At 46.3% G+C, this 21,312-nt stretch overlaps 1 pseudogene; it reads left to right on the plus strand.

The window, feature by feature from the left end:
- Positions 1-15,054: 15,054 nt before the first annotated feature.
- On the plus strand, positions 15,055-15,173 carry LOC134930014 (5S ribosomal RNA; annotated as a pseudogene).
- The last annotated feature ends 6,139 nt before the right edge of the window (positions 15,174-21,312 follow it).

A 21,312-nucleotide genomic window follows, 5' to 3' on the forward strand; every position in this document is an offset into this window, starting at 1 on the left:
GACAGGGCCCGTGTACATTGATTTTCACTGCAGTCAAGAATTATTACAGCATACTAGACAGGGCCAGTGTACCAGTGGCGTGCGGTGAGGTCAGTGGCTCGTGAGGCACTACAGCCATAATATCCGCCGAATCCTTCCGATGATCCCTACCGCCGCCGAGCCAATGCCCGCTACTGCCTATGAGCCGATGCCCGCTGCCACCACTAATGGCTTACAAACTCGCCCACCATCAACTGACCCAGCCCTCCGCCAGTAATTTGCATCTCAGTCCGATGCCGCCAATGCCCGCTGCCTGCCAGATCATCATACTTGTGATATATTGTACATTTTTATAGAAAAATAAATAAAAATTAGTGTTTGGGAAAGGAGTGGGAGGAGGACATGAATGCAATTTTGTTGTCCAGGGCTTCCATTAACTTAATGGAGAAGGGTCTGAATGGGTTAAAAAAAATGCGTGGGGTCCCCCCTCCTAAGTATAACCAACCTCGGGCTCTTTGAGCCGGTCCTGGTTGTTTAAATACTGGGAAAAAATTGGACAGGGGTTCCCCGTATTTAGACAACCAGCACCGGGCTCTTGGTCCGGTCCTGGTTCCAAAAATATGGGGGACAAAAGATGTAGGGGTCCCCCGTATTTTTAAAACCAGCACCGGGCTCCACTAGCCAGGGACATAATGCCACAGCCGGGGGACACATTTATGGAGGTCCCTGCGGCCGTGGCATTACCCCCCCCAACTAGTCACCCCTGGCCGGGGTTCCCTGGAGGAGTGGGGACCCCTTAAATTAAGGGGTCACCCCCCATCAGACACCCAAGGACCAGGGGTGAAGCCCAAGGCTGTCCCCCCCCATCCGTGGGCGGTGGATGGGAAGCTGATAGCCATGTGTGTAAAGAAAAGAATATTGTTTTTTGTTGTGGAACTACAAGGCCCAGCAAGCCTCCCCCACTTGCTGGTACTTGGAGAACCTCAAGTACCAGCATGCGGGGAATTAACGGGCCCACTGGTACCTGTAGTTCTACAACAACAAAAAATACCCAAATAAAAACACAACTCACACACCGTGACAGTAAAAATTTATTAAAACACACTTACACACTCACACATACTTACCTACATCCCATGCCGGTCATGTCCACTTGTCCAGTAGAATCCAATAGGGGGACCTGTAAAAATGAGAGACTGATTACTTACCTACATCCCACGCCGGTCACGTCCACTTATCCAGTAGAATCCAATAGGGTAGGGGGACATGTAAAAATGAAAATGATACTTACAAACATCAATCCACAGGAGGAGAGAGAGGGAGAGAGAGGGAGGGAGGGGGGGAGAGAGAGAGAGGGAGACTAACCTGCTGCTGGGGAGAGCCGCACACACTGCAGGGCCACACCGGGAGGACGGAGCCGACGGAGGAGGAGGGAGAGCCACACGGGGGAGGGAGCCAGCGGAGGAGGGGGGAGAGCCGCACGGGGAGGGAGCCAGTGGAGGAGGGGGAGAGCCGCAAGGGGAGGGAGCCAGCGGAGGAAGGGGGGAGCAGCATGGGGAGGGAGCCAGCGTAGGAAGGGGAGAGCCGCACGGGGGAGGGAGCCGGCGGAGGAGGGGGGAGAGCCGCACGGGGAGGGAGCCGGCGGAGGAGGGGGAGAGCTGCAAGGGGAGGGAGACAGTGGAAGAAGGGGAGAGCAGCATGGGGAGGGAGCCAGCGGAGGAAGGGGAGAGCCGCATGGGGGAGGGAGCCGGCGGAGGAGGGGGGAGAGCCGCACGGGGGAAGGAGCCGGCGGAGGAGGGGGGAGAGCCGCACGGGGGAGGGAGCCGGCGGAGGAGGGGGAGAGCCGCACGGGGAGGGAGCCGGCAGAGAACGGGAGAGAGCCGCATGGGGGAGGGAGCCGGCGGAGGAAGCGGGAGAGCCGCACGGGGGAGGGAGCCAGCGGAGGAGGGGGCAGAGCCGCAGGGGGAGGGAGCCAGCGCGGAGGAAGGGGAGAGCCGCACGGGGGAGGGAGCCGGCGGAGGAGGGGGGAGAGCCGCACGGGGGAGGGAGCCGGCAGAGGAGGGGGGAGAGCTGCACAGGGGAGGGAGCCAGCAGAGGATGAAGGGGAGAGCCGCACGGGGGAGGGAGCCGGCGGAGGAGGGGGAGAGCCGCACATGGGAGGTAGCCAGCTGAGGAATGGGAGAGCTGCACGGGGAGGGAGCCAGCGGAGGAAGGGGAGAGCTGCACGGGGAGGGAGCCGTCTGAGGAAGGGGAGAGCCGCACGGGGGAGGGAGCCGCCTGAAGAAGGGGAGAGCCACACGGGGAGGTAGCCGCCTGAGGAAGGGGAGAGCTGCACGGGGGAGGGAGCCAGTGGAGGAAAGGGAGAGCCGCACGGGGGAAGGAGCCGGCAGATGAAGGGGAGAGCGCACGGGGGAGGGAGCCGGCAGATGAAGGGGAGAGCCGCACGGGGAGGGAGCCGGCTGAGGAAGGGGAGATTCGCAGAACGCCGCTCTTGTCAGCGGCGGAGGAGGACGGGGGTAAATGCAGCACACACTGCAGACGCCTCCCGCCGGGATTCGCCACCTCCAGCGCCGCGTGTGGGCGTGATTGGACAAGTGGATCCAGCCCTGGATCCGCTGTCCAATCACAGGTGCCTCGCTGACATGGGGGAGAGAGAGAGAGAGGGAGGGGAGGGGAGGGGAGGGAGGGGGGGGAGAGAGAGAGGGAGACTAACCTGCTGCTGGGGAAAGCCGCACACACTGCGGGGCCATGCCAGGAGGACGGAGCCGGCGGAGGAGGAGGGAGAGCCACACGGGGGAGGGAGCCAGCGGAGGAGGGGGGAGAGCCGCACGGGGAGGGAGCCAGTGGAGGAGGGGGAGAGCCGCAAGGGGAGGCAGCCAGCGGAGGAAGGGGAGAGCCGCATGGGGAGGGAGCCAGCGGAGGAAGGGGAGAGCTGCAAGGGGAGGGAGCCAGCGGAGGAAGGGGAGAGCAGCATGGGGAGGGAGCCAGCGGAGGAAGGGGAGAGCCGCATGGGGGAGGGAGCCGGCGGAGGAGGGGGAGAGTCGCACGGGGGAGGGAGCCGGCGGAGGAGGGGGGAGAGCCGCACGGGGGAGGGAGCCGGCGGAGGAGGGGGGAGAGCCGCACGGGGAGGGAGCCGGCGGAGAACGGGAGAGAGCCGCACGTGGAGGGAGCCGGCGGAGGAAGCGGGAGAGCCGCACGGGGGAGGGAGCCGGCAGAGGAGGGGGAGAGCTGCACAGGGGAGGGAGCCAGCAGAGGAGGAAGGGGAGAGCCGCACGGGGGAGGGAGCCGGCGGAGGAGGGGGAGAGCCGCACATGGGAGTGTCAAAGTCAGAAAAATATCTCTATGCACACTGCCATATTTGCACCTCATTCAGGTCCGCGCTGCGCATGCGTGCGCTCTCCCGTGAGTGCGCATACCCGCTGTTGCGTGCACCCGCTGGTGCTCGGTATGCGTATTTACGGTAAAGTTTGTGTAGTCGTAGCGTGCGACTCAATCGTTACATATTTTCACTAATAAGGTATTTTATAGATCATGGTCCCTTTGATAGATTCTGAAAGTTTGGTTAACATAGCATGTTCCTGAACGGAGAGATTCCTCTTTGTATTGTACGAAGGGTCTAACAGGGGTCATACAGTAGTGTTTGGTACCCATCGGAAGAGTATTTAAATAGCAATATTCCGGTGTTGGTTTGGAGCGGATAAATCGCTCGTGCGAATAGTTATGGACATAAGAAGTTTATGTCCATTTACTATTATTTGTTCTTACTTAGTCATGCGGCGGGAAACCCAGTATCCCACCCACCTGAACAGTTGGAAACAGTCACAGCCCACCTGTATGAATCAACCTATGACCTTTTGTTATAATGCGAAGCCGAATTCCTGTGTCCAATGGACAATGAGATTGTAGGGACCATTGAATTGTATTGTGTGTGGGGCATAAATAGGCAGGCCGACCATATCCAGATTCACTCTCATCAACGGTTCTCATTGCTGATAATCGGGAGCTGGATATCGAGGCGCATGCGATCGTTCCCCTTGTGCGTAAGTTTTCTCCGTAATCATATTGTCTTACTGTGAGCCATCTCTCTCTCTCTCTCTCTACTCTTTCTCTCGTATTTTCCTTTAATTGTATTGTATTGTATTTCCTGTGTAGTTATCTGGTTAGTTGGTTTATGTTATATTGTAGTGTATCATTTGTACTGTGATTCCTTTTGCAAGTATAATAGTTATAATACATATAATAGGTTTTGGACCCTAAGCCCAGGTATCTGTGTATTCTTTATAGGGTTAAGTATTCTCTGAGCGTCGGTGACGCTCAAGCAGCTTTGTAGTTAATCAGGTTACACCAGGTTGCACTTACACTCTGTCTCTACACTAAGGTATACTGTGTATCTCATTGTTAAAGGTATAGATATAAAGGTTTTAACGTTGTAAGCGTCTGCACCGCTGGTGATCTCCTCGTGGTCCCGAGCGTACGCTACGCTATAGCGAATCATTACGTTAGTCGGCAGCCAATAGCGAGCCTGCCTGTGATCACTGGGCCGTAAGCGAACGTGACACTTGAGCGTCTCGACTACGGTTGAGCGATCGCTACACAACTTGCGTACCCTTACGGTACTTCTTACGTAGATAGCGTACAGTGTTCTTAGACCCCTTAAAGTGTTTTATATACGATAAATATTTGGCTTTATCAATTGGCGGCTCGCCCGTCCTTCACATATCTGCACTAGGTAGATCAGCAGACATTATCCCTCAGCAAAGGGCGGGAGGTTGTATCCCTCGTAGTGCTGACAGGATAAGCGTCTGCTTCGCTTAGGTAAAGAGTGCTGAAGGAATCCGGGAACCGGAGGTAAGAACAAAACGCTAGTGCCTTTTAAAACTGTTTATTTTTCTGTCTTGCGTACACACGCACGCACACACATATATATCTGCATTTCTTTTTCTTTTTCATTTTCGTATATCACTCTCCTGTCTGCCAGTTTTATAGTTGATAGAAGTGCTAAAAGAGATTTGCCGTTATTTCATAGTTTAAGAGTAAAGGTAATATAGTTAAAAGATAGACAAACACACAGTTTTGCCTGGGAGATAAGGCGAAGTCAGTGTGTTGTGTGGTAGATGATCAAGGATCATCTACATTGATAAAAGTATAAATTGTGTTACGGTGGATCTTTGCTTTGCGTATACGTGTCTCTAACAAAGACTTGCGTACGCAATCCAAAGGCCGACGCATGCAGCGTATATTACGCAACGGAGCGTCCGGTTACGCCCACGTAGCTCAAGTCACGATAAGTTGATTTTTAACGCAAAGCGATAAATAACGCAAAGCGATAAATAACACGAGGCGAGAAATAACGCAAGTCTATTTTTGGGTGTCCGAAATTTAATTAACAGATCCTGCTCCTAATTGGTAACACACCTGATCTAAAGAAAAATTTCTGCGCAGAAATAGAAATAGAAACAAAAGTGTACATGTGATGAGTGAGTGTTTTTACAATTTTTAAAGGTTGAACCACAAGAAAAGTCGAGTACTCGTGAGGTACATGCGTGTAAGTGACGTGCACGGTGGCTAGGGAGGCATCCCTGGTTAAATATACAATTTTGAGCATTAGAGTATAGCAGACCAGGAGGTCATACTGTAACAAGACCAGGAGGTCATAGCAGACCAGGAGGTCCAGGTACAGCCGACAAGGAAGTCCGCTATACAGTTCACAGGCACAACACCGAAAAGGGTTGGTGCAACACCCATATAGGCCATATAAGCTCTGGCTGAAGGAATTCGCAGCCGTAATTTTCGATTCCATTGGTCTTTCCGTACATAAGCTTAGTTGTTTGTGTACTGAACGATTGGACCGCACGTAATTGTGTACATTAGTTAGTAATCTGACCTAATACCATTAGAGTAAAGGGGTCACAAACGCTATTTGTACACTCTAACGTGATTTGTGTAATTTTTTTATTTTAAGGGAAGTTTGCTGCTCACTCAGGAACTATCCAGCAACCAATAGTTACTGGAAAGAGTAAGTGTTCTTCGGATAACCCTCGCAGGTTCCAGTAAATAGAGGTTCAGGTCGCAGGGGCCCTAGGTCGAGTACGCCAGCACCATATCGGTGTGATCAGGTCGTATTGGTCGGCGTGGGCGAGTGAGTGGGGTACTCGGTAAACCGCCACCGTCAGCCTATTGTGGACATTTGGTTTTGCGTAAGGGTTGGCTAAATAAAGCAACACTTTCGAACTATGGGGGCCACTTGTTCAGGTAGGGGGCGATCAACCTCGGTTCGGGTTGATTCAGTGGTCCGACCAATTGGGTCGGCCAGGTATATAATGTGTGAGAAATATGGAAGTCACACAGAAACTTTATGTGATGAATGGGAGAGAATGACTGTACATGACGGGGAGAAATTCCCAAGAGTAGGGAGCTTCAGCTCAGAAGTGTTACAAAATTTAAGGAGGAGGATATGTCTCATAAAATCAACAAAGAGACGAATCCAGCATTATGATTATTTACAGTTGTGGCAACAGGAAGGTGAGATACAGAGAGGTTTGGCTCAGGCGGCGGGATCTGGCTCTAACAGAAAACTGATTGCCACGGCCCCACCGCCACCATATATATCAGGAGAGAAGTTGATTGCGGAGAAAGACGCACTAAGGTGTAACACAAAATCACTTAGTAACTGTGTAAATGTTAATGATAATGTTAACCCATTAACCCATGCAAGTATTAACCCGTGCAAGTTGTACCCTGTTTTGAACTTTCCTCAGGAGTGTGATCAAGAGGACGAATCGGCAACGATTTCAGCGCTCTCTCTAGCAGCCACCATAGCAGAGACCACAGTAGGCACAGCTCCACCCACGAGATTAGTAAAGGCCCCTAGCGGAGGGATAGGTGAGGTCGTATCAACTGGTAAGTACGGCACCATGCATTATGCTGAGACTATTTCACCACAGCCTGTAGAATCTACACAGAATGAGGTTGTTAGAATTACACCTGTTAGAGTAATAGCAGTGCCAAATGGGAAAACAGACACATCAGGAGCCACTCCCATTAGGAACATTGCCATGTACACCCCATTTTCCCGAATGGAATTAAGGACCATAGTGTCCGAATTTCCTGACCCCAGAAAAGACTTAGTTGCCAGTCAAAAATACATCAGAGACTTAGGTAACACTGCAGAGCCCAACAATAAAGACTGGCAGATATTGCTGAGAGCATGTTTACCCTCAAATGTCGACGCAACTCAATTTTTAGCTGATTGCGGACTAGATAATGATGTACCTCTTACAGATGTGTACAACCAAGATAATGTGAGAAAGAATAAACTTGCAGTTAAAAGAGTATTTCCCAGCGGTAGCTAAATGGAATAAGATATTCTCCATTAAACAGAAGGAGTCAGAGACAGCTGCAGAGTATTTTCACAGAGCATTATTAGAAATGGCAAAATACACAGGCATAGAGGACATTAAAACAGACACAAACCATCTGGAAGTAGCAGTATCGGTACTGATGGATGGTTTAAAAGAGTCATTGAAGACTAGGGTACAGACCACACAACCATGTTGGCGAGGTCTGTCTGTGGCTACTTTGAGAGAGGCTGCTATTGATCACGATAGAAACATCACCAGACACAGGGAACAACAAGGTGATAAATTAATGTCAGTAAGTATACAGGCTCTGACCACAAGGCAGCCTTTGTTTGTATCACCAAATCCTGTGGGTAAGTCAAGTATGGTTACTTGTTATTCTTGTCACAAACAGGGACACATGGCACGAGATTGTAGAGTAAAGAATCCACGAAACTCATACCAACCCCCTAGACAACGACACGACACACGACATTAGGATCGGGGTCCACAGAAATGGAGTTATGAGCCACATACAGGGGAAACAAAAAGATATCCCCCGAACAGAGACTGGCATGCCTCTGGTAGTTCCCAGCTAACTCCCTCACAAGTAGTTGCTGCCAGCGGGATTCAGGAAGGTCACCATACCCAATAGGGGTGTGGCCATACCTGTAATCTGCAGCCAGTAAAATTAATTGCCAACCTTGGAAGTGAACCCGAGATCGCAATTAATGTAGCTGGTAAAACTTTAAACTTTCTTGTAGACACAGGGGCGGCCAAGTCAGTGATAAATTCGACAGTGGGCATGAGAACCACTGGTAGGACAATTCCAGCCATGGGAGTAACAGGAGTAGTCCAGCACTACCCTGTTAGCAAACCAGCCGAGATTACAATAGGGCCTTTGCATACCAAGCATTCCTTTTTGCTGGCTGCATCGGCACCAACCAATCTCCTGGGAAGAGACTTACTGTGTAAAATGGGGTGCGTCATTTATTGTACTCCTGAAGGTGTATTCTTGGACATACCTGAGAAACACGCTCAGGAAGTGCGAGACATGTTAGACTCCCCATCAAAATTAATGTCACATACCATTATGACAAATAGGAATCCATCCCAAATAGAAGAGATGACATCTCAGATACCAGAGTCACTTTGGACAAAAGACGGACAAGACACTGGATTAATGGCAAACGTAGCTCCAGTAGTTGTACAAGTAAAAGATGGTAGGATAGCTCCAAAAATCCCACAGTACCCTCTGAAGCCAGAGGTGGAGTTAGGAGTTTACCCAGTAATAGAGCGCTTGCTACAACAGGGCATTCTGGTAAGAACGTCCAGCACTGCCAATAGTCCCATCTTCCCTGTTAAAAAGAGTGGGGGGAGGGGTTACAGACTAGTGCAGGATCTAAGGGGGATTAACAAAATAGTTGAGAGTCAGTTCCCCGTAGTGCCAAATCCAGCTGTCATCCTAATGCAAATCCCTCCCACTGCCAAATTTTTCACTGTTATTGACCTCTGCTCCGCTTTCTTTTCGGTACCTCTGCACCCTGACAGCCAATATTTGTTTGCATTTACATACAGAGGAGTCCAATACACGTGGACTCGATTACCCCAAGGTTTCATAGATAGTCCAAGTATATTTTCTCAGGCTTTGCATGATTGTTTACAGTCTTTCCAACCAGACAGTGGATCAGTATTGATACAGTATGTGGACGATTTACTGCTGTGTTCAGATTCACTGGAAGCATCTCTGAAGGATACGAAACAGCTCCTGTTTCATCTTTCAGACACAGGACACAAGGTGTCCAAAGACAAGTTACAATTATGCCAAACTAAGGTAAAATATTTGGGACACTGTCTAACACAAGGACTGAGACACCTGACCGCTGATAGAATCCAAGCAATTAGAGACATGACTCTGCCACAAACCCAGCAACAGATCAGAACGTTTTTAGGAATGTGTGGGTATTGCCGTAATTGGATCCCAGGGTTTTCCATTTTGGCGTTACCTTTGCAGGAAATGGTCTCCTCAAACAAACCTGATAGGATTTCGCATACAGACGAGTCCGAAACAGCATTTGAGAGACTCAAACAGTGCCTAACGCAGGCACCAGCACTAGGTATGCCAGACTATGGGAAACCCTTTGAACTATACGGAACAGAAAGTGCTGGTTGCGCGGCAGGTGTACTAACCCAAAAACACGGTGATGCCAGCAGGCCAGTTGCATACTACAGCGCTCAGCTAGACACGGTGGCGCGATCCCTCCCCACATGCTTGCGAAGCGTTGCTGCGATAGCATTGCTAGTGACAAAAAGCGAAGACGTCGTGCTAGGCCACAACCTCACAATCCATACGCCACATGCAGTATCAGCCTTATTGAATTCTGCCCAAACCAGACACGTCTCATCAGCGAGGTTTACAAGATGGGAATTGGCACTAATGGCCCCCGTAAACATCACCATAAGGAGATGCAGTGCATTAAATCCTGCAACGTATCTCCCAGGTGTGCCTGGTCAGGCACAAAGGGTGGAAGGTGAGAGTGATGGGGAAGGAGGATTTAATATAAAGGAAGATACACATGATTGTATGGAATATTTGACCCAAAATTTTACCGCAAGGCCTGACATCAGTGACAACCCTGTTTCGAGAAAAACAAACAAGACCTTCTAACATACGAACAAACCATCATCGACAGAAAAAGAAATAAATTTGCTAGAGATAAAAAGGACTTTGCATCGGGCAAAATATTCAAGTGGAATAAGCCCTCCTGGCAATCGCGACCCCCTAGAAACCCTGAACACTACTCTTCATCAGATATAGAGACATCTGGAACTGAAGATATTCCGGAATATATCCCCAACGCATCAGTAACCACAAACTTCAGAGGTGAGAGTAACAGTTCCTCCCAATATCATCAACAGCACTTTTTAGGGGATCCCCCCAGGGGAAGGGGATCAAGGCACCCAGCAAACGAAAGACAAGGAGGGGGCGCAAGAGGAGGAAGAGGCCGTCAACAACAGTGGGATCAACTACCACCGAGAAGACAACCAGTACGGAATTCACGCAGAAGGTAACTTCAGTCTTCCCAATATCAACGGATACTTCTTCACAACTCAAGATTATCAACCTCTCAGCACACATTTTAGATCACGATCAAATCCAAGTCCTGAGCAAAGGTCTCTCCTATTCACCAACCGAAAAGTTCAACAGATTCAAATGGGAAAAAGACTTAAAACTTTTTTGCAGGAAGTTACTTCTTACTAAATTTCATAATAAAATAGCTACTTCCAAAACTGACGGTACACAATCTTATCAGACAGAAACAGGTGACAACATGAATACATCAGATCTTTCTGGACTTGAACTGGAAGCATTGGAAGCTCTACAATCTTTGGATACAGAATCAACACCAACCACAGACTCCCAGTGGGAAGTCAGTACGAGGGTCATTTGTAAGAAAAGGTCTACGTTTTTCCCAACAGAGCAGACGAGCCCAGAAGTACAGATATTCACCAAATTAGTGTCTCAAGAACTTGACCATATACATCTCCGGAAGACCAGAAGTCTGTACAATTCCAATCTATCCAGGAAGGAACTTAATGCTCTCAAAGAGATTGAATCATGGCAAGATGTCATTATAAAGCCATCTGATAAAGGGGGAAACGTGGTGGTATGGCCCCGCGAACAGTATATACAGGAAGCCTATCGACAGTTGGAAGACCAAACTTGTTATCAAAGAGTATTACTGAACCCTATGGAAAATTACAAGACACTATTCAACCGGATTCTCACCGATGCTCATGCGGAAGGGACCATAACATCTTCAGAATATCAATATCTCCAGACAACACATCCCAGCATCCCTACTTTCTACATGCTCCCCAAGATACATAAGAATATGAGGCAACCACCAGGAAGACCAATCGTATCTGGGATAGGATCTTTAACCGAAAAAGCCAGCATCTTTGTCGATCTACATCTACGACACCACGTTCTGGGTCTCCCTTCCTTTGTCCAAGACACCACAGATGTTCTTCGCAAGATTCATGATGTTAAACTGGAAACAAACCAATACTTAGTCTCTTTGGACGTTGAGGCACTGTATACTTCAATTGATCATGACAGAGGACTTGAAGCCGTTAATTATTTTATGAACATGGAAGGCATGGAAAAATTCCATGTGTTCCTTGCCGACCTACTCCAGTTCATACTCAGTCACAATCTCTTCACCTTCAATAACAGATTTTTTTTACAGACCAGGGGCACCGCTATGGGGGCAGCTTGTGCCCCCACGTATGCGAATATCTTTTTAGGATGGTGGGAACGCGAATTTGTGTTCACGGACAGCAATGATGTTTTCACATCCAATATCATCATGTGGGTAAGGTACATCGATGATATTCTGATGATATGGGAAGGTGATGTACAGATGCTTCTCCTGTTTATAGAACATCTTAACAACAACAACCTCAATATTCGACTTACCCACCAAATCAGTCAGGATGAACTCCCATTTTTGGATGTACTGATCTATAAAGATGTAAACAAAATGCTCTCAACAAAACTATATAGAAAGGAGACATCCTCAAACACTCTGCTACACCAAACTAGCTCCCACTTTCCCCCAACAATTACAAACATACCCAAGGGGGAATATCTCCGTTTAAGAAGGAACCGCTCCAATGATCAAGACTTCGAGGATCAAAGCAAAGAACTCTCGAAGAGATTACGAGAAAGGGGATACAGTAACACTTCAATCAAGAAAGCCAGTAGAAACATCCAGAATATCCAGAGAGAACATCTTATCTTTGAAAAGAAACAAAAACCACAACAAGACAAGAATATCAGGTTTGTAGGGGGTTTCTGCCAAGAGTGGCGTCAGGTAAAACAAGCCATTCAAAAACACTGGGGAATTCTCCATTTGGATCCCACTTTATCTCAAAAACTTGGACCACAAGTATCCATGAGCTGGAGGAGATCGAGAAACTTGAAAGATAGACTGGTGTCCAGCCATTTCCAAACAACACGAGGCAAATTACAACCCACGATCGGCACACATCCATGTGGTCATTGTAAAGCCTGTCAATATATTCTTAAGACTGACAACATTCAGGACCGCTATGGCAAAGACATTAAAATCAGACATTTCATTAACTGCTCAACAGAAGGAGTGATTTATTGCATAGTATGCACATGTGGACAAAGATACGTTGGCATGACGACCAGAGCATTCAAGCAAAGAATTCTGGAACACGTTGGATCTATTCGCAATGCGACAAAAGATCTACAAAAAATGAAGCAAATCACCTCTGTAGCACGACATTTTGTCTCTAAACATGCAGGCCGGTGGAATGAACTTAAGGTCTGTGGACTTGAGCAAGTTAAACTGGGTATACGAGGAGGAGATTTGACCAATACCCTTTTACGGAAGGAATGTGAGTGGACTTTTAGACTAAACTCACTACATCCCCAAGGACTCAATGAAACCATTAATTATGGCGCCTTTCTTTCAACTTGACCATATCACCATTAAACCATATTACCATTAAATAATAACTAATAACTAGCCTAGTAGGGACCACACTATCACACATCACCATCTCTTTCTCTCATAGCCTCTTTTTATTTATCCTTCAGCCCCCCCCCCTTTTTTTCCCCCCCGCCCCCCCCCCCCTTTTTTTTTCAAAAACCCCCCACCCCCTCCCCCCCTTCTCCTTTTTCACCCTCCCCTCTATTTTCCTCCCGTCCTCCCCCTTTCTATTTATACTTTTCACAATCTATTTTTTCTATACAACCTGCACAATGCAGGGCACCCCATACCCCCTTTCCTCTCACACACCATTGCATTCAACACTATCATCTCTCACGCCATGTTTTTTTTTTTTTTTTCCCTTCCAACACCTCATTAACATACTCACTCTTCTTCCCCATTAACCATATTTCCAACACCTCACTAACATACACACCCCTTTTTTCCCCATTAACATCACAACAAACCCCCCCCCCCCTTTTCTTTCCCCCAACCCCCCCACAACCCCCACCCCACCACACCCAACCCTCCCCCACCCCCCCAATCAGTTTTTTTTAACACTATCTGTTTTTAACACTACCAATTTGCATTTGCCACATTAATTCTTATACACCCACTTTTTCCTCAAACTCCTAGTTTTCAATTATATTTATTCATATATATTCATATCTTTTACCATTATTAGTTATTATTACTTATTCATATATATATTTATTTAATTATTTAATTATCTATATTTTTTCATTTATCTATCTTATCCACACCTTAATACTCTTCTTTTTCCCGGCACATATGTGCTTAATTACACAACAATTTTTCCACAAATTTCAAATATACTATATTCAGAATTTCCCATCGCATATGTTGCAGGCCATCTATTCACTATTCATATTGATACATGCAGGACATTCCTTGAGCTTTCACTGCAGCTCTTTTCAAACAGCCAGACCCAGAGGTAATCATTGCTACAATTATTAAACTCTGTAGCCAATTACCAATTATCTCAGCAGACTTAAAAACCGGGTCTGCACCTTCAGTGTTCACACTACCCGTGAACAAGCTCGTTGTGAAACGTACGTAGGGGAGGTGGACGTGGTCACGGTGAGCGCGCTCACGTGACCAGCAGACCGGCAGGAGAGGAGACTGGGCAAGCCGCAGATCTTCACAGCTCGTTAACTCGAGCTGAACGCGGCACTGACAGCGGCACACAGCAGTACAGGAGACAGACGACAGACGGCTCTAAGTATCACTTATAGTTATATCCTGCACTTTCACGTCTCCCGCTCTCCTGCCACGCACTTATGTAATTTAAACAACAGGTGCACTGGTCCTCAAATTTTTTTCGGCAAATTATGCCAGTTATATAAGGTACATCTACAACATATGGAACAATCTGTTTCATAAGTGCTATCAATACACAGCTTATCTTTATTTGTACTTTTTTCTGTGTCAATTTTGGGCAGACACATTACAAAATAGCTACAAACTGTCATCCACTATAGCTGCAGCAATTGGAACATATATGTTGCCACTTATTTATTCCTGCATATTCAGCAGCATAATTCCTTTTTTTTCCCCACAGATATCTTAAATATGAGCACATTAATGATTGTATATACAATTGCCAATGAAGCACAAATTATATTCGGCATGCCATATTTTTGATTAATTTATTGTGGAGATTCAGTGGATACATGTTTAGTGGTTTATTTTGGCAACAAGATTGCCACACAGACAGCATGCGGCGTTTCAGGCTCTAAGGTTCCGTTTAGCCTAAGTGTGGGCAGGAGGGTTTGTGTCTTTTGTAATACATTCCCTATTTATTTATCTGCCAGTCTGTCTGTACAGCTGATAAAGATATTTTTGAATAATTTTCAGCCTTAATGACATTACATTACTTTCATTATTTAATGTTTTTTTGTTGGCGTGTCATCAGTACAACAAGGGTTTTCTTATACCCTACTACGTGTGAAAAATCCATTGGGGATTTATGTTGCATAGCACACACAATCAAAAGCAACATGCAGGCGGCTCAGTTTGGCAAAACCGACTGATCATATGATTTAAACCTTAGTATACCTATATATTTGGAATACAATTCGGTGCAATGATGGTCAAACATATGTCTCTTCTCTAAGAGGCTATCTGCCCATTTCAAGAACCAGGTCTGTGTTGTAGTTGATAGCTGCATACCAGCTGTTCAAACCGAAATCTACTACCACACCACACCGCGCATGCCCAATCTCGTCCGATCTTGGAAGCAATACGGTGTTGGGCCTGGTCAGTACTTAGGTGGTTGACCACTAAGGAATACCTGGTGTTGTAGGTTTTACTTGACGGCAATACTCAGATTATTGCACTAACCTAAAAAACAATACCTGGTGGGCACATTCCTTGATTTTGCCATATTTCATGCCGAACCTTTTTTTGCAATTTTTTGGCCTTATATATATACATGTTTTCACCTATATATTCACAGCGGTAATTCGAAACCAATGATTCACGTTTATTTAATTACATTTTAAACAACAAAACAGGGTGTACTCCGTATTTTACCCATAAATAATTAAAAGTCACGTTTTAAATACCTAATTTATCAAGTAGTATCTAACTCTCCATTGTTTCCAAGAGTGAGTGCTCCCAACAAGGGTTTCTTTTTCTTTTTCTCTCTTCTCTTTATTATCAGTGACAACCCACTGGAAGATGCAGAACTCACGTTCTACACGGACGGTAGTTGTCATAGACAGTCAGACTCGGGAGACTTGTGTACTGGATACGCAGTCGTAGATGACCAAGGCACCATAGAAGCGGAACCGCTAGGCCCACCTCACTCAGCCCAGGTTGCTGAACTGGTCGCCCTAACCAGAGCATGTGAATTGGCTAAGGGTAAGTCAGCCAATATCTACACCGATTCTAGATACGCATTCGGGGTAGTCCATGATTTCGGAAGCCCTATGGCGTCTCAGAAATTTCATGACGGCCGCTGGTACACCGGTAGCGCATGCAACTCACATAAAAAGGCTTCTAACAGCGATACAGGAACCCGACAGAGTGGCTGTTATCAAATGTAAAGCACACACATATAGCCAAGACCCGGTATCACTTGGTAACAGCCGAGCAGACGAAGCTGCTAAGTTAGCAGCTGCTACCCCCATACAGACAGACACCACACAATTGATGGTATTTAATACCATTAACACACAGAAGTTGTGTGAAATGCAAAATTTGTGTTCCACACAGGAAAAGGCAGTCTGGAAGGCAAAGGGATGTGGCCAGGAGTCCTCAGGACTCTGGACGGATGGACATGGTAAACCAGTGGCCCCCAGAGCATATCTTCCATGTCTGGCTGAAGCAGCTCACGGGCTGACTCATCTAGGCAAGGAGGGGATGTGCAAATTGGTGAGAGCATATTGGTGCGCCCCAGGATTCTCCTCTCATGCGAGTAAAAGAGCAATGTCATGCCTTACCTGTTTGAGAAAGAATATTGGAAAGGCAATACCTACAGAACCATCCCATATCCCACCTGCCGGCGGCCCTTTCCAGGTAATACAAATTGACTTTATACAATTACCCCCTTGTCGGAATTTGAAATATGTACTTGTTTGTATAGATGTTTTCTCAAATTGGGTCGAAGCATTTCCGGCGGCTACAAATACCGCTATGTTTACTGCTAAGAAAATTGTGCAGGAATTTGTATGTAGATATGGTATCCCTAGAATAATCGAAAGTGATAGGGGTACCCATTTTACAGGTGATGTCTTTCAAGGAATGTGTAAGTTGATGGGAATTGATAGCAAGCTGCACACTCCGTACCGGCCACAGGCGAGTGCGAAGGTCGAAAGAGTGAACAGCACTATTAAAAATAAATTGAGTAAAGTGATGGCAGAGACAGGATTGACATGGCCAGAAGCTTTACCCATTGTATTGTACAGTATCAGAACCACTCCCAGGTCCCCTCTTAATCTGTCTCCCTTTGAAATCTTGTTTGGTCGACAACCGCATGCCATGATTAACCCTCAGGATGATTTGAAATGTAACAATGAAGTAACTGTAAAGTACTTGATTAACATGAGTAAACAGTTAAGGAATCAAAATGATAATCTGAAGTTGGTGATTCCTGATCTACCTGATAGTAATTGTCATGACATTGAACCTGGGGATTATGTAATGATACGGAATTTTCTACGCTCAGGTTGCCTTATTGACAGATGGGAAGGACCATACCAGGTCTTATTGACTAGCACTACAGCATTAAAGGTTGCTGAGAGAGAGACTTGGGTCCATTCATCCCACTGCAAGAAGGTTGCTGATCCAGAGAAGTCCCGTGATAAGGAACAGACGGTAGAGGTTGTATCACTGGAGTGTCTGTTCCAGGAGGACTGAGGCGGCACCTGAGCCTTGAAGACCGAGAGCTGTTGTCGACTCCCCACTCCCTTTTATTATTTTCCTCCACTTCCCATCCCCTCTCCCTCAAATTTCCTTTTCCTCCTTCTCATTCTTCTCCGTTTCCTCCTATAAGATGGACTTGCCCCAAGAGACTGTGATCCGGATTTTCCTGTTGACCATGATGTTGACCAGAGCAGTCTGTTCCGGCGAGAGTACCATGGAGGTCGATAGAGGTTCTGGAATGGGTTCTGATGATAAAGATGGAGGCGTAGTTTTCCAAGATCAACCTAACCAACAAGCAAAGGCGAGTATCAGAAAACGATCCGATAGCATTGACCATAGAAGAAATTGTGACGGATTGTTAGCTGAAGAAAACTGTATCTGTAGGCTCTGTAACAATGTCATTGAAGATGGGTGCATTAAGAAATGCCAATCCAGTTTTAATATCCATATGGACCGGCATCCATTGAGTGACTATCACTCCTTAGTGGGTAATGTGTTAAACAAAACAGATTGTTGGGTATGCTCTCAAGTACCTCAAGGTCATAGCAAATCAGGGCTAGTACCATTTCCTTTAACGATAGGGGAGGTACTTGAGTTAAATGGTGGGAGACCGGTGGACAGGAGGTTTAATATCTCCAGCCCTCCTAGTTTGAAGCTCCACCAATACCATGTGGATAGGTCCCTATTATGTTTCAACATCTCCAATCCCAGAAAGCCGGGAAATTGGGAAGTGTCATGGAGTAACCACACCATGACCTTTTCGCATAGAGCAGATAGAATGCCTACAGATACAGAGCTTGTACGCCACATAGCCAGTAGAGGAAAATCTTTCCGGTATAGGTACACCTTAGGAAATAGGATTACGAGAGTTGGAGAAGTATCACCAGGATACTGTGCACATATCATACAACCTGATACGTGTATTAAGCAGATGGAAGAATTAGGCTTAGGAGAGTTCACCTGGAAGGTGTGTAATATGGTTATGTCCTTCTCCGTCCCATATGTTCTCCCCGATGATGCATATTTCATATGCGGGAGAAAGGCGTACAAGTGGCTTGCCCCAAACTCTGAAGGATTGTGTTATATTGGAAAAGTATTGCCTGAAGTGATGACTGTAACACATGATAACACATGATAAAAAGACATACATCGTGGTGCCCAAGCTCCTTATACTCACACCCATTACGAGCACGTTGTTAAAAGGCACCTGATAGAGAAGACAGAGCATCCGGCCTCTGATCTGATAAGTGAATCCACCGGGATTCAATTCTTAATCGCGTTAGATTTCACCCGCACCGCTAGAGGAGTGCTAAATTATAAATACATATCGGCGCTCGCAAATTTGTTAGATAATATCACTGAAATGTATGATGACACGTTTAGATATACTGGAAGGGAACTTCAAGCTTATAAAACAGAACTGGTGCAGCATAGAATGGTTCTTAATTACCTCACAGCAGTGACAGGCGGATATTGTGTTACATTGGCAACACAGTACGGCGTGAAGTGTTGCACGTATATCACGAATAGCACCGAGGATCCGGTCGAGGTCATAGACCAAAAGATGGACGATATTCTCCAATTGAAGTGGGAATTTCGCCGAAAACACAATCTCACTCTTGCTGCTGTAGGTAATGAGCTGACTGGTTGGGTGTCATGGTTGAACCCGCGAAATTGGTTCTCCGGTTTGGGAGACTGGGCTCAAGGAGTCATAATGGATGTTGGGAAGTTTCTCCTATGTATCTTAGGTGTTGTCATATCGATTGGATTGATATTTAGATGCGGTCAGGCTTTAATGAAGTGCAGACATCGTACCAGGGTAATGAGTTTGAGGAGTGAGGAAACTGTAATTGACCTGGATTTGATTTATGACCCAATGATAGAAATAATGATGTAATGAAAATGCGATTATACGGTCCGTTTCTTTCACCTGTTTTTCTGCTTTTCTCCAAGATAAAAAGACCCCCCTTGGACGAGGAAGTTGACGAGACGCTATACAGACAACGGATAGACCAAAGAAGAAGTTTTGACCACTTGAGATATGGACATTTGATGAACTTTGCCATGGATCCCCAGTTTCCCTAGAATTCTTAAACTTACGCTAGCCCAACATTTTTTGTAAATCTAATGGCATTGACAAAGCTTTTTGCTCACACCTAATGGGCAACACAGCGCAAAGAAGACGACTTTCAACTGATACCGAACAAAACTTCAACCGACAGATGTACATTAACCTGACATAGAATACTACTGCATTTTCCATAAGTGTTCTTTATCTTCATTTCTACAACCCTCAGGTAATGACACACATAGTATAGGGAATACAGGCTCAGATATCAGCAATCACATATTCCCCCATTCATGTATCATCAACTAAAATGTGCTCCCCATTTTGTTCAAAATCCGAAAAGAGCTCGGTAAAGTTTGACAGCCCATCCACAGACCCGTACCACGGGATAAGAAGGAATTCAAATGTATACTTCGCAATACCTCGAAGCTTAATTTACAACACGTACGGCACGATGATACATGACCCCCCAAACACGGATTCATACACACATGCTTCTGCTATCTCACTAGGTCATACCCTCTTCACACCTACTCCTCTCTCCTCCCTTACCCAACCATGGAAATGAATTAACCCCTAACATATATTTTTCTCCTTTTGAAATGTTTTCAGGAAGTGGCAGTTATTGTTGACTGCCAAAGGGTGGACTGTCAAAGTCAGAAAAATATCTCTATGCACACTGCCATATTTGCACCTCATTCAGGTCCGCGCTGCGCATGCGTGCGCTCTCCCGTGAGTGCGCATACCCGCTGTTGCGTGCACCCGCTGGTGCTCGGTATGCGTATTTACGGTAAAGTTTGTGTAGTCGTAGCGTGCGACTCAATCGTTACATATTTTCACTAATAAGGTATTTTATAGATCATGGTCCCTTTGATAGATTCTGAAAGTTTGGTTAACATAGCATGTTCCTGAACGGAGAGATTCCTCTTTGTATTGTACGAAGGGTCTAACAGGGGTCATACAGTAGTGTTTGGTACCCATCGGAAGAGTATTTAAATAGCAATATTCCGGTGTTGGTTTGGAGCGGATAAATCGCTCGTGCGAATAGTTATGGACATAAGAAGTTTATGTCCATTTACTATTATTTGTTCTTACTTAGTCATGCGGCGGGAAACCCAGTATCCCACCCACCTGAACAGTTGGAAACAGTCACAGCCCACCTGTATGAATCAACCTATGACCTTTTGTTATAATGCGAAGCCGAATTCCTGTGTCCAATGGACAATGAGATTGTAGGGACCATTGAATTGTATTGTGTGTGGGGCATAAATAGGCAGGCCGACCATATCCAGATTCACTCTCATCAACGGTTCTAATTGCTGATAATCGGGAGCTGGATATCGAGGCGCATGCGATCGTTCCCCTTGTGCGTAAGTTTTCTCCGTAATCATATTGTCTTACTGTGAGCCATCTCTCTCTCTCTCTCTACTCTTTCTCTCGTATTTTCCTTTAATTGTATTGTATTGTATTTCCTGTGTAGTTATCTGGTTAGTTGGTTTATGTTATATTGTAGTGTATCATTTGTACTGTGATTTCTTTTGCAAGTATAATAGTTATAATACATATAATAGGTTTTGGACCCTAAGCCCAGGTATCTGTGTATTCTTTATAGGGTTAAGTATTCTCTGAGCGTCGGTGACGCTCAAGCAGCTTTGTAGTTAATCAGGTTACACCAGGTTGCACTTACACTCTGTCTCTACACTAAGGTATACTGTGTATCTCATTGTTAAAGGTATAGATATAAAGGTTTTAACGTTGTAAGCGTCTGCACCGCTGGTGATCTCCTCGTGGTCCCGAGCGTACGCTACGCTATAGCGAATCATTACGTTAGTCGGCAGCCAATAGCGAGCCTGCCTGTGATCACTGGGCCGTAAGCGAACGTGACGCTTGAGCGTCTCGACTACGGTTGAGCGATCGCTACACAACTTGCGTACCCTTACGGTACTTCTTACGTAGATAGCGTACAGTGTTCTTAGACCTCTTAAAGTGTTTTATATACGATAAATATTTG

The sequence above is a fragment of the Pseudophryne corroboree genome, chromosome 5 (assembly GCF_028390025.1).
Source record: "Pseudophryne corroboree isolate aPseCor3 chromosome 5, aPseCor3.hap2, whole genome shotgun sequence".
In the NCBI taxonomy this organism is placed as follows: Eukaryota; Metazoa; Chordata; class Amphibia; order Anura; family Myobatrachidae; genus Pseudophryne; species Pseudophryne corroboree.